This window comes from Lipotes vexillifer, unplaced genomic scaffold, assembly GCF_000442215.2.
Source record: "Lipotes vexillifer unplaced genomic scaffold, Lipotes_vexillifer_v1.1 scaffold931, whole genome shotgun sequence".
NCBI lineage: Eukaryota > Metazoa > Chordata > Mammalia > Artiodactyla > Lipotidae > Lipotes > Lipotes vexillifer.
The window spans coordinates 274,055-284,376 of record NW_006788845.1 but is presented as its reverse complement, the minus strand read 5'-3'; positions in this window follow the sequence as shown (position 1 = coordinate 284,376).

Genomic DNA, 10,322 nt, shown 5'->3' with positions numbered 1-10,322 from the left:
CTTTCCCTTATTAAAGTTTCCCTCACCCAGCTTATATAATATCCAAACATCAATTGCTTGTTTTCCTGTCTGTTTAGAAATGAAAGTGGGACTTAGAGGGGAAGCCTGCAGGCCAGGAGGCAGCCCCAGGCCGAGCCAGAGGCTCTGGGAGAGAGAGGGCCCAGGCAGCTAGCTTCTAAGCTCAGTTGTAAAGGAGCTGAGTGCCTGGGGTCTCGGAGGGCCTCTGGGTTGGAAAAGGCCCCAGAGCTGAGCTCTCAGTTGACAGGGCCACCCCTCCCCTCCTCTGCTTTCCCTCAGCCCCAAACAGGGCCTGGAGCACCAAGCCCTCTTCAGGCCACAGCTCAACCAGTGGAATGGGGCTAGATCAGCCAGTTCCAGCAACAGTTGGTCTTTAAAAGAAAGCAACTCAAACTTGTGTGCAGGCTGCTCACACACACCCCAAACTACCACCCCATGAAGCCTGGGTTCCAAGAAGGCTCTATGGCTAGGTGTGGTTGGGTCTAGAGAGCCAAGAGGGGAGACCTTTAGAAAATTCTAGAGAGAAGCAAATAAAAGAGCTCTGGAAAAACCATGGAGACAGTTAAAAGATCCGTGGTTGGCAGAGGTTAGGAGGGAGGGAGGGAGGGATGAATAGGTAGAGCACAGGGGATTTTTAGGGCAGTGAAAATATTCTGTATGATACCGACATGCGTTGGTCAAAACCCGTAGAAGGTACAAGGCCAAGAGTGAACCTTAATGTAAACTGTGAACTTTAGTTAATAATAATAATGTATCCATATTGGTTCATCAGTTTTAACAAATGGCCCACACTAATGCAAGATGCTAATAATATAGGAAACTGGGTGGGGAGGGGTGTATGGGAACTGTCTGTACTTTCAACTCAATTTTTCTGTAAACCTAAAACTGCTCTAAATTATTGTATCTATTAACTTAATAATAATAGCCAAATCTGGAAACAACCCAATTTTTCATTAACAAGTGGACGGTTAAACAACCTATGGAACATGCATACCATGAAACACTGCCCACCGAGAGAAGGAATGAACTGTTCACACACACACACACAAACACACACACACACATGTACGTACACACATACACACACACATACACATACACACACAGCCCTGGGTTCTAGTGACAGTGCCACTAATGTGCTGTGTGACCCTAGGCAAGTCACTTGCAGTTTCTGGGTCTCATTGAGGTCCCACGCAAACCTTCTCACTCCGGCCCATCTCACTGCCTCACTCTTGTCACCAGATGAAGGATGAGATGAAGCTACATGTGATCCCTCTCTTGCCCCCAAGAAGGAATAAGCTCTCCACGGCCCCTGGCCCCTTGGCAGCCCTGACAGCTTCACCCTCTCCCAGCCAAGCACCCAGGGTTTTCCTCTAATCCGGCTCAGCCAGGGCCCTGCTTGGCAGGACCACAGGCCAGGTATCAGCAGTAGCAGCACATGCCTCATCCTCCGCCAGCCCCAAGGTTCCAGCCACTCTGGAGTCCCAACTCACCTTTCCCTCCCATCCCGACTTTCCCTCTGCTCTCCTGACTTGTCCATACATCACCAGGAGTGCAATAACCTTTAAAAAAAACCATTTTACTCTGAACTAACAGAGTCAGGCCTCATTGTTCCCAATATCACCAAGCAATTTCTGAGCTAGGAAAGTGTTGAATTGGAGCCGGAAGATGGGCAATTGGGCAAGGTCAGCTGACATGGTACCGAGCAGGGGGTTGAGAGCTCAAGGGGGGTGAGAGGAAGGGCTCAGCTTGGAATGTGGGAAGACGGACGCTGGGGTCTCTGGAGGTGGAAGCAGAGGTGACACCCTAACATTTGCTATCCCTACACTTCCAACCCCACTCACTGTGCCCAACTGTGGGTTCACCTGGATTGTAACTTCCTCACCAACTGACAAAAATCTCCTTTAAATTGCGCCCACCTGCTCTAATCGCTCGACTCTCCCTGCTGCAAGTTTTTACAGCAGAAATCCAGCCAAAGAGCGTCTGAACAACTCCAGATGCCAGAGAACATTGCCCAGTCCCCGCCTGCACAAGGACTACAAGTATCCTTCAGGGAAGGTCCCCCGGGTCCCTCCTCTAACCCAGCTCTCAGAGAATCACTTGACCCTCGCCCCGGCCCTGGCTATCCTGACATTTGGTTCTTGCACAAATTTAGCGCCTCTCACATTCACTTAGCTCCTGGACCACATGCTACAAACACGACATTGGGCTCTGTATGTTAACAATCTAATGCTATTATAAACTACACTTATGAGCAGGAACCATATTAATTTATTTATCTTTATATCTTCAGTCCCAAATGTGGTTCCAGATACACAGTAGGATCTTAATAAATGTAAAATGAACAGAATACTCTAGTGGTTGTACAGTTCTGGACACAGTGTTGACTGAATGACATCAATTATCTAAAGAGACATCCAGGGACTTCCCTGGCCGTCCAGTGGTTAAGACTCCGTGCTTCCACTGCAGGGGGCGCAAGTTCGAACTAAGATCCCGAATGCTGCGTGGCACGGCCTGAATAAATAAATAAACAAACAAACAGATATCCAAAAACTCTTAAGGGAAAGAACTCCATTTCCCACAGTCCTAGAACAGTGCTTTCCAGCAGAAATCTCCGCAATGATGGGGGTGCTCTGTATCTGAGTTGCCCCAATGTCTAGCCACCAACTACCTGGGGCTATTGAGCACTTGAAATGTGGCTAGTGTAACTGAGGAATTGGATTTTACATGTTAATTCATTCTAATTTAAATAGCCACAAACTGGACAGTGCAATCCTAGAAAAAGGTGATTCTGGAGATGGGCTCATAAATGAAATGAATGTAAAAGCTCCTATTAAGAGCTCAGTGCCACAGCATGGTGTGTAATAAAGAGCTTGGTCTGGGGTCCAAATCCCCGTTTTCAAGTTACTAGCAAGTTATTTAACTCTCTGTGCTTCTGTTCCTAATCTGAATAACAAGAATAACATTTACCACATAGGATTCCTGTGAGGGTCCAATGAGTTAATATATTTAAACAGTGTCTTGAATATTATAATGAGTACTCCATATATACGAACTGTTGCTATTACTGGCATTAAAAACGTTTGTTGAAGATATATATATATATATATATATATATATATATATATATATATAAACTAAACAACAAGGACCTACTGTATAGCACAGGGAACTATATTCAATATCTTTTTGTTTTTTGTTTTTTTGCGGTACGCGGGCCTCTCACTGTGGTGGCCCCTCCCGTTGCAGAGCACAGGCTCCGGACGCGCAGGCTCAGCGGCCATGGCTCACGGGCCCAGCCGCTCCGCGGCATGTGGAATCTTCCCAGACCGGGGCTCGAACCCGTGTCCGCTGCATCGGCAGGCGGACTCTCAACCACTGAGCCACCAGGGAAGCCCTACACTCAGTATCTTATAATAATCTATAAAGGAAAATAATATGAAGAACATATATGTGTGTAACTGAATCACTTTGCTGTACACCTAAAACTAACACAACATTGCAAATCAACTATATTCCAATTTTTAAAAAGTTTATTTAGTCCGAATGTGCATCTACCAAAGAATATTTGCTAATATTTATTGATCACCTATCAAGTGTCAAGCACTGTGCTAAGAACTTGATAGTCACCCTAAGAGTGAGGTATGATTGTCAACATATTAAAGGTGAGAAACTGAGGCTAGAGGAGCTTGAGTGTCCAGATTCCAACTGACAATATGCCTGTTTCCACAATCTCTACTCAGTCTGTTTCTTCATCTATAGACTGAGTCTTAGACCAGTGTCTATATCACAACTTTGGCAGGTAAATAAATAAGAGTATGCACATGGCCTGTGCTTAGTATAAAGCAATCGCTCCCATCTGGGGTCAATTTGCCCCCCAGGGAACAGCTGGCAGTGTCTGGAGGTGTTTGAGGTTGTCACAGCTGGGGGCGGGGCGTGGGTAGGTGTTGTTACTGGCATCTAGTGGGTAGAGCCCAGGGTTGCTGCTAAACTTCCTACAAGCACAGGCAGCCTCTACAACAAAGGATTATCTGACCCAAAATGTCAGTAGTGCCAAAGTTGAGAGGCACTGGTCCAGAGCCTCACTGACAGTATTCAATACTGTGCTGGCAATGAGAGAAAGAAGGCAACTGAACCTACAAATTTAAAAAGGTGCACATTTTGTTTGGAGTCTGGAACAGCAGTGCTGTAGCAGGGCAGTAGGTTCAGGGAAATGGTTTCATTCTTCAAATCACAGAGGGTTATCACTTGCCAGATGACAGAGCATTGCGCCTGACACTGCAGGGGCTTGTGCTTATAAAACAGGATCCCCACTCTCTAGACACTTGTGATGAAATTGTACCAACACAAGGTTAGGAAATAGAGGAGGAGGAGTCAGGGGGTTGAGTCGTCCAAGACTACAAAGGGAGGGGGTGAAATCACTCCAGCCCACTCCCTCATTTCCAGGTGAGGAGTGAGGAGCATAGAGGGGAGGGAAAGGGCCCTGAGCCACAGACACTATGGACAAAAAGCGTGGAGCTCCTGAAGAGGCCAATCACACCCGTACCCCAATTTTCTACGTACAAAGTAGGAATGATACATTCTGCTCCTCCATTTGACCGCAAGTTGCCCAATCTCCAACCAGGTTAGCATGTCAACCAAACACCATCATCAACATCAGTACCATTTACTGAGCACTTACTATGTGTCATGTATCGCACTGAGCGCAAAATCTCACTCAGCCTCAGAATAACCCAATTTTACAAATGAAATAACTGAGTCCAGCCCCAGACTCCCAGACCCTAGAGCAACAGCTCTTAATCTCCATGCTATACATCCTCTCTAGGCATCAGACTGGAGTCTGAACAATGATGGGCCCATTTCACGCTCTGCCCCTCCACACAACACAACTGGACCACCAGCCCTTGCCATGCCCTGACCCACTGCAGAAACTGTAAGGGTCTCCCAGGTCCCAGCACAGCACCTGGCATCCAGGATTGAGATGGGAGGTTGGCTCCTTGGGTTCCATGGACAAAAGTCAAAGTCACAGCTTCTCCCCACTGTGCACAGGACCCATGCCTGACACTCATAACCCAATTAGGGCCAGGGAGATAACAGGTAATGAAACAATAACAGTGCATTGCAGCATAGGTGCTGAAATTAACAAAACTCTGTGGGAGTTTGGAGCTCTCACCTTAAGTGCTTAGAGATCAGGAGGCAGGGAGAGAGAGCAGAGAGGGCTTCATCAAATCCACGCACTTGCCCTGGAACTTAAAGGAAGGGGAGGAGTTCTCCTGACAAACTCAGGGTGAGAAGTGAGGAAAAAGGCATTCCCAGCAGAGGGACTTGGGTGAACAAAGGCAGAGGTGGGCAAGGCAGCTGAAGTGGGCAAAAGAGGATTCCAGTTTGGTAGGAACAAGATAGGACCTTCTTGTGATATAGACAAATGAAGAGGGGCTAGGCAGTGGGCATCCAAAAGCATCCTCTAGACTGGGGCAGGTTAGTGTTAGCAATGTTTCAAAAGGGATTTGCAAGTGAATTATTTATGGTGGTAACAAGCAAGCACTCATTTAGCTTATATCCCACATTATACAAACACAGTATTGAGTTGGGCAAGTTAAGGCCCTAATGCCACTCTAAATTAAATTCATCAGTGTCTTAATTAAGGTCTATATTTAGTTCTTAATTAAAGGGGAGAGAAAAATCCACGATGTTGCATAGCAGAGATCTGAAATGGAGATAAATCATCTCTTTGCCAGTATACTGGACACATGCCCACCCACTCTCAAGACTCAGCCCCCTACTGTGGTTGCAATCCTTTAATCCTTCCTTCTTTTCTTCCTTCCTTCCTTCCTTCCTTCCTTCCATCTTTCCTTCCTTTCTCTTTCATTCCTTTATGAAATTTTATTTATTTGTTCTATATCAAATTACTATTCTACATCAAATTATTGAGCACCTACTATGTGTCAGGCACTGAGCTTTGATTATGGGGCATAGTAGGGAATAAACTAGAGATGGTCCCTGCCCTCAAGGGCTTACGCTCCAGAGAATGCCAATGGATACATACATGTCTCAGCTTTGAAACCTCCCTGGGTCTCCATTGCTCTCCAGGCCCTTCCAGCCAGGAGAATCCTGGTGTCCGGACACCCTAGGTGATGCCACAGCTGATGCCTTCACCCTATCAGCCAGAGAGAGCCTTGAAGAGTGGCCATGTGGGTCCTCCAGTCCCCTGCCCTCACCATGTTGGCCAAGCTCCCATGTGGACCAGTGGCAGGGCAGACCCTCAGTACCGAATTCTACTCTGCCGTCCCCTCTAGCAAAGGATAAAGACTTGTCAGAAGGATGAGAAAGGGGTCGTGAGCTTCCCTTTGACCTTAAGATTCTAGGATTCTCCAACACCAAGTGGGGCACCGGGTCCTGGGAGTGGCTTCACTGAACAGGGTTTAGAAAGGAAGATCACAGAACATAGGATGTTACAGCCACAAAAACCTGTGTAGCTTGGCAATCTGAGTTCCTGGGAGGTCAAGAAAACAGAGAGTTAACAAAGCGCAAGAGCTAGAATCCACATCTGCTTTGTGCCAAGGACTGTATCCAAGGGGACACAAGCATGGGTTCCTGCCTCAGCACATCTGCTGAGGGAGGGGGGAGCCAGTACAAATTGGGAGGGGGAAGCTTGACGTTGGCAAGGCAACCATGTGGATTATCAATAAAATCTGCCCATCTTCATCTCCTGGAAAATGTTTTTCTCCAGGGCTGACTGGCCCTTCCCAGTGCACAGTACAAGTCTGCTGGGATTGGGCGGGGCGGGGGGGGGCGATAATCCAGATCGTGGCAGCACAATGCCAGGATGCCAGGACAGAGGCTCCCCTCACTTGCTGAACCCACTAGAAGCATGAGGACTACCTTCTGCCAGGGCAAGAGGCTTTGAGCTGTGCTAAAGATGTCAGACTTGGTTACGAAAAGAAATGGGACAGAAGGGCAACCCAGTCGGGAAAATGGATTGCACAAAGGTACAGAATCAAGGAAGCAGGGCGAGTTAAGAAAACCTCCGCGATTTTTGTGTGGTGGGAGGGTATGGGGCATGTGAGGTGGAAAAGATTGGCTGGAGCCACAATCCCACTACTGGGCCTGTACCCTGAGAAAACCATCATTCAAAAAGAGTCATGTACCACAATGTTCACTGTAGCTCTATTTACAATAGCCAGGACATGGAAGCAACCTAAGTGTCCTCCGACAGATGAATGGATAAAGAAGATGTGGCACATATATACAACGGAATATTACTCAGCCATAAAAAGGAACAAAATTGAGTTATTTGTAGTGAGGTGGATGGACCTAGAGTCTGTCATACAGAGTGAAGTAAGTCAGAAAGAGAAACCATATGCTAACACATATATATGGAGTCTAACAAAAAAAATTGTTCTGAAGAACCTAGGGGCAGGATGGGAATAAAGACGCAGATGTAGAGAATGGACTTGAGGACACGGGGAGGGGGAAGGGTAAGCTGGGACGAAGTGAGAGAGTGGCATGAACTTATATACACTACCAAATGTAAAATAGATAGCTAGTGGGAAGCAGGCGCATAGCACAGGGAGATCAGCTTGTGGTTTGTGACCGCCTGGAGGGGTGGGGTAGGGAAGGTGGGAGGGAGACGCAAGAGGGAGGAGATATGGGGGTATATGTATATGTATAGCCGACTCACTTTGTTATACAGCAGAAACTAACACACCACTGTAAGGCAATTATACTCCAATAAAGATGTTTTTTAAAAGAAGAAAATGGGCTGGAGCCGGCCTGGGGAAGGCCTTGAACGCCGGCATTTCACTCCTCCGCTCGGCCTCTGGGCAACCTCGGAAGGACGTGCATCGCTCACTCTCAGAGCAGAGCTACCAGGAGGAGAAGGGTGGTCCTCGCCGGTGTCCGGCCCCATGCGGGCGAGCCCCGCAGCGCCCGAGCAGAAACTCCACCGGCAAGCACCCCGCTTCACAGCAGAGCCTCGGGGTGGGCAGGGGTGGCGCGTTACGTTAGAGCTAGCGACTTGCTACCGGGGAAGCGGCGCTAAAACCCAGGGACCCGGTGGGTGCAGCGGGTCCGGGGAGCGGCGGGGGCGGGCGCCGAACCAGCCCGGAAAGGGAACTTGGCACAATCGGCGCATCAGAGCGGTGCAGCTGCGGCTCGCTGGGCCCGCGCAGCTTTCTTCTCTCCGCTCTCTTCTTCCCGATTAATCAGCGGCTACAGCGCGGCGCTTTGATCCCCGAAATCAAACCCTCCGTCTGATGGGTGACTTGATGTTATGCTAATCCGAGCTGATTGAGCTGAGATAATTACACTTCATCCAGGTTTCCTGGGAGTTCCGAATAAATATTGATGCACATCTGTCCCCAGCTCAGGTGTAGCGGGGAGCTTTGCGATGGCAACAGTTTCGGCCGGCCCGGGAGCGCGCGCACTGCCGCCAGCCGCCCGCCTTCGCCAGCCTCCGCCCGCCTTCGCCGCTGCGCCGGGATGTTTTGAGCCGGGCGCGATTCCCAGAGCCTCGCTGAGCGGGGCCCGCGAGGCGACCGCGGAGGGGACGAAGACCTGGCGCTTTGCGGTTCGGGGGCCTGGTTTGAGTTTCAGCGTCCCCGTACGGGCTGTGTGGTCTTGGACGTGTCACTTAACCTCTCTGAGCCCCAGAGCCTACCCATTTCTTTAGATTGCCGCGGAGATTAAATGAGATGCGTGAGAAGGGGCTGACCTGTGCGAAGTCACACTTGGCCTTGCTGCGGGGCCCTCCCCACCGAGAGCCCGGAGGCGCTGGAAGAAGGCACCCCAGCCGGGGTATCCTCCCCGCCAACACTCGTGCGCCGGGGCTGCGCGCTCCAGACGGTATAAAAATGAATAATAAAGCAAGCGTTTCGGTGGCGCCGCTCCTCCCCGCGGGCTAATTAGATCGTGTTTGTAAAGCACTTCGAAGACAAAACGCGCCCCAAGTGTTAATTATCGTTAGCCCCGTCCCAACACGCTTCCTGAGCAGCGCGGGAAGCCGGGAGAGGCCCCTTGCCAGCCTGCGCTGCAGCTGCCGGGCAGGTACAGAGACCCCAAGCGCAGGGACGGCCGCAGGTCCGCTACCCCCCACCCTTCCGAGCTCTAATCCCTTTCCCAGGCCTTCCGGAGATGCGGACGCAAGAATAAAGACGTGGGGAGGAAAAGGAGCGGGTTACAAGACACAACGATCTGCAGATGTATCCATCCCGCTCCGGGAAAGAGCTAGGGGGTGTCCAGGAAGGCCTCACTGAGGAAGCGCCCCACATTTTGGAGGTGTAGGAGCTGGCCGAGAGGACCGGGGGAGTACCTCCTGGTACTGACCCTGGACGACCCTAACCAACGGTGTTTTCTGAAATCTTGCACGATTTGCCCCCAGAACCACGCGCCCCATTGACCAGAGACCCTGTTCTCCAGTCCCCGCCTCCTGTAAGGCCTGGACCAGCGCTGAAGGACCATGGGGGCACAAACCCCAGCTCAAGCGGGTTCTGGGTATACCAGGCAGTAATCCTAGCAGAACTTGGCCTTGCACTCAGTTAGACTCACCTAGAAGTGGTAAAGCCGAGACAATATTATCTAGTCCCTTTTCCCACCTTTATTGGGATGATGATTATAAGACCCAGATCAGTGAAGGGTCTCCATACACAGAGCCAGGTGGAAGCAGCGCTGAGCCCCGGTCTCCAGACTTCTCCTCCAGCGCTCTGCAAACTCACCTCACTGTTCCCTTAGAATAACCACAGCAATACTTAGAAAAATAATAATGAATAATGTGCAGAGTTCATTACCTTTTACGGAGGGCTGCCATATGCACCATCTCAATAGGTCCTAACGAGCCACCGAAGCCCAGAAGTGTTAGGGGATTTGCCCTGGGTCACACCCTGGTTAGTGACAATGCTGGGGCAGGAGCCCTGGGTGCCATCTACAGATCCTGTGCAGTACCTTCCAGCTCACCTTCTTAGAGTGCCTGGAATCGTATTTCTTTAAACGCATGCAATTCTTGCCTATACTGTAGCTCACGCTGCTTTCCTAAAATTAAGCATTTTTCTGTCAACAAGCATCTTTGCCCAGAGACGTTTCCTATTATCTTCAGAAGCTGGTGGATGTGGCTGAGCCCCTAGACCTCTTCCTCAGAAGCATGAAAAGACAAGTCTCTTGAACAAGGGGTGTGGGGCGGGGTTGGATGGAGGGTACCCCACCCTCTGAGAAAGTAGACTCTAAACTCCTCGGAGCAGGGATTGGACCGCACTATCCCTTTCTTCTCCATCATTCCTAACACGGTGTTTAGGGATGTTGGTTGAATGCCG